This window comes from Girardinichthys multiradiatus, chromosome 21 (assembly GCF_021462225.1).
Source record: "Girardinichthys multiradiatus isolate DD_20200921_A chromosome 21, DD_fGirMul_XY1, whole genome shotgun sequence".
NCBI lineage: Eukaryota > Metazoa > Chordata > Actinopteri > Cyprinodontiformes > Goodeidae > Girardinichthys > Girardinichthys multiradiatus.
The window spans coordinates 16,431,010-16,435,245 of NC_061813.1; the positions used below are offsets into that span (position 1 = coordinate 16,431,010).

Sequence of the window (4,236 nt, forward strand, 5' to 3'; positions counted from 1 at the left end):
TCTTTTCAGAATATGTTTTCTCAACCATATCTTTTAATGCTATAATTGATCAATTTTGTTATGACAATCTTCAGGATCCTTTTTAAGATGAGTGCACATAATCCAAAAAGATCACAAACTATTTAGAAGCACAGCAACAGTTTTGTCTTAAATGAATCAAAATTCACTGATGCTGAAACCTTTTGCTAATTCTTTGTACTGTAACTCTGTAATAATAACTGCAATCCTGAGAGTTATTGTTATAATTCTCTTTTTGTTTGACCCAATTTGATTGCAGCTGCATTCAAGAATTTCTCTGCTCAGGTTAAATGCAAAGAAGTATTTTAAGCCGGCGTTGACATTTTTATGGTATACCCAAACAAAACAAAAACTGCAGTGTTTGACTTAATCAGAAATTAAAATAAAAAGCTTTAAAAGGAAGACACAAATAATTTTTCTTAATTTGGCTATTTAAATTTTGAGAGTTGGGGAGAAAATTATTATTAGAACCCCTCTTTAATAATCCAAATGCTGATAAATGTTCCAATATTTTATTTTAGTAATCTGAAATTACCTTGTGTACCTTTGTACTCCTATGTATTATTTTAATCTTTAAACCTTAAGAAATCAAACAAGGAGACTGGAGTTTGAGCCGACCATCCTCTTTAGTATTGAGAGCCTTTATTTCTTTTTTTTTTCCTAAAATGAACAATAATGTTAACTTTCTGCAGATTGAAGAGAGGAGTGGCTAAATATTCCCAGACCTGTTAGTGTATTATTTCTGCTTGGACAATAATCAGATTTAAAAATCACTAGTTCACAGCTCCTAATTTACCTCAGATCATATTTGCTCCTAACCCATTTCATAAGAAGCTTCAGACAAACATTATGCTAAAAAGGCAAAAACAAAACAAAAATACAGATCTGTTTTAAAATAAAAAAAAAGCATGCTTAAAAAACTTGGTACTGTGGTGGAAAATAACTGCGGTTCTGAGGGCCTTTTCTATGCAGTCTTTTAGGAAACATGAGATTAGATAAATTTTTATGTGGTACCACTGTCCAATCAGAATCTTTCTTACCTTCAAAAATAACCCAATTTTTCCATTAAAGGTTTGTTTTGCCAAGAAAAATGTGTTTAACAAAACCAATTACTCTCAAAAGTTTTAAACGTTTTTCAAATCCATATTTGTTTTTGCCATCGTTTACATATTTCTTCGGCCCCCTTCACATAATTTTCCATAAACTTCACATCTCCTTTTAAATCAGAGCTCGGTCCCTTCCATGTTGTTTAAAATCCTGTGAAATAAATGTTCAATGAACTCTTCACAATATGCGCACAAAATCCGCTTATCACTGTATTGTCTTTGTTAACAACACAGTGCATTTATTCACCCGCAATGGTAAACCTGCTCTTCCACTGGCTTTACCCACACACACACACACACACATACGCAGTCAGCGTTTTCCCACAGTCACTACCGTTTAATATCAGCAAAAACACTTAATATTCACATTTATTCTATAATCCGCCAGACAGACACTTATCCCTAGGACTCGACAGTTATTTTAACCCAAATGATCATCTCGTTCAGTCGCACACACACACATTCCAGCTCGTATTTCCTCAATTCAACACAACAGTCAGTGACAGACACTCGCACACAGGAAATATGCACAAATATGCAAAAACAATCCACTACAAGCCACTTCACCCTATATTCAATAAATGCATTTAATTTTCGCTCAAATAATTAAAAATCCAACCGCATTTTTAAGTCAGAATGTGTGTTCAAATATTTAAACTCGACTGCACTCTCAGTCAGCTGTGTAATTCCTCCGTGTGACCACTAGATGGAAATCTAACCCTTTGTAAGATTTCTGGATGAGCCTCTAAGTCATTTTTTAAAATAAATTCCAGAGATCTCTCTTTTTTAACCCTTTATAGTTTGCCAGTTTCCACAGGACTTTAACCTGGCTTTGTCTTATCAATCCATCAATTGACAAGTTGAGACGCCACGCTCAGCAATATAAGGACTTTAACCTGCACGTCATGGTTCATCTGTTTCTGATCAATAAACTTAATGTGTCCCATTTTCCTCAGATGCTCCTAGAAACACCTCAGCATCCATCAGTCCATCAGGTTTGGTGTCAGCAGGTAGCTGGGTGGAGCTGAACTGCTCCAGCAGAGCCAAGCCTCCTGCCAGCTTCACCTGGTTCAGGAACAGCAAACATGGAGCCATTAATGTATCTGTGGGGCAGGTTTACAGCTTCAGTGTCACTGAGGGAGGAGAGTTTTACTGTGTGGCTACAAATGATCTGGGTCATCAGAGATCATCTGTGATTCCTTTTAGTATCAAAGATAAATTGTTAACTGAGACTCGTTGGGTCATGTTGTTCTTTTCAGTTCATTACATTTGTTTCTTAATGTTTTTTTTTATTTTTATTTACAATGAATTATTTAATTAGTTTAAACTTTGGATCATAAAAAATGATCAAAACATCAGTTTAGATTCAACAAAGGTCTAAAGAGCAGAAATAAAACTATGATTATCAACAGTCACACCAGAGAAGCTCAGCAGGCTGTCTTGTTACAGATAATCAAGTGTCTGGATTCACGGTCCATATTATACTGAAGATCCTGGGAATTATAATGCTCTATAGTACGATCATCCTCCTTGAGTGGTGAGATGTTCTTCTATGTGTTATTATTTTGCATCTGCAGTTACATGTTGGTGTTTAAATTAATCTTTTTACTTTCAGCTGGTTCAGATTCTTCAAAAAACCAAAGATGGTAAGCTAACAGAGCTCATTGTTTGCATCCTAACATTGTCAAACTATGTGAGAAGAAGAAAACTGTTCAGGAAATATCTAAAACATCCATATAAGATTTGATTGGAAATATTTTTAATTTTCTGTTAAAGTTTCATTTTAAGTTAATAAAATATCAGAAAACAGTTAATGTGAATATCCAGTGTTTATTCACTCACACACATCCATACACTGATGCACAGTATCATTAGGTAAGTTAGGGTTCAGTCTTTCTCAAAGACACTTTGACACATGGTGGCAGGGAGCTGGAATCTAACTCACAACCTACCAACTGTCAGATGATTACCCTTCTCTGCAGAGCTACAGCTTCCACCTCATAAAGAGATAAACAAAGTATTTGGTAGTTTTAGTTTAGTTGGGAATCCAGTGAGACAAAAACCAAGGTGACCAAGAATCTCACAATTGTTAAACAGTTTGTTGTTTCCCTCTAAAACAGTTTGAGCTCAAGCAAATTCAATGCAAAGAATTATTTATTTGTTTGCTTTATATCTACAGGAAACACAAGAACCAACCTATGTCAACAGTGAGATGGCGGCTAAGGCATCATGAGCCACAAGAAGATCAGGAAGATGTCAAGGCTTCTGTCAGTGGGAGGATTTCTTATTTCTGACCATTCATCTATCTTTTCTTTTCTTTGTCCAATTGTTGAAGTTCAGGGTCTGAAGAGGCTGGTTCCTGTCTGCAAAGGACAACAGGTTAAAGGTTGAATACACCCTGGATAGGTTACCAGTCCATCACATCACCATACATCTTGAAACTTGTTTCTGCATTTACATGTGTATTCATGGAGTAAATAGTAGCACTTATAAATGAGGCCTAAAAATGCTCAAAATAAAAAGGTTTTTGAAGTGAAGCAGAAATTTAGCTGAATGTAAAATATTTCTCTCTGAACGGTAGAAGGTGATCAGTTTTAAGTGCTGGCTTTGTACTTATTATTGCTACTAATAAGTGTCATTTTTATTGGATTTTAAAAATGTACACTAGATATTTCAGCTGACAGCAAAAGGCATAAAATGTAAAGCATAAATGTTTACCAGTCTTGTATTCTTTCTATTCCAGTTGTTTAAATGAATAAATGTGATATCATGAAAGTGTAATCAGCTGTATTTTGTTGCTCTCAATGCATGTATGCAGAAAATCATTCTTTTGGATGCAGGACAACTGAGGTGTCAAGTAACTTTAGTTAAAGAGGTAGTGACAAACCACCCGCTAACAAACGATGGAGATTAACTCACATCTATTGAATCTGAAACACTTTTATGGCTAAATGTATTGAAACATGTCTGAGCTCCAGCACATCACCCTGCCTGGTCAGAGTCCTGCTATTTTATTAACATAAAACCAAAATCAAGACCATATACAGCTATATTTAAAACATCAGATTATGTGTTCTGATGAAACTTGTTTTTCAGATTAAATGTACCTTTT

At 35.0% G+C, this 4,236-nt stretch overlaps 1 long non-coding RNA gene across 1 annotated transcript; it reads left to right on the top strand.

Annotated features, from left to right (window-relative positions):
* Nucleotides 1-2,584: 2,584 nt before the first annotated feature.
* LOC124857624 lies at nucleotides 2,585-3,510 on the top strand. The gene is made up of 3 exons (XR_007035638.1): nucleotides 2,585-2,661; nucleotides 2,740-2,770; nucleotides 3,304-3,510. It is a non-coding gene; the product is annotated as an uncharacterized LOC124857624 (long non-coding RNA).
* Nucleotides 3,511-4,236: the final 726 nt, after the last annotated feature.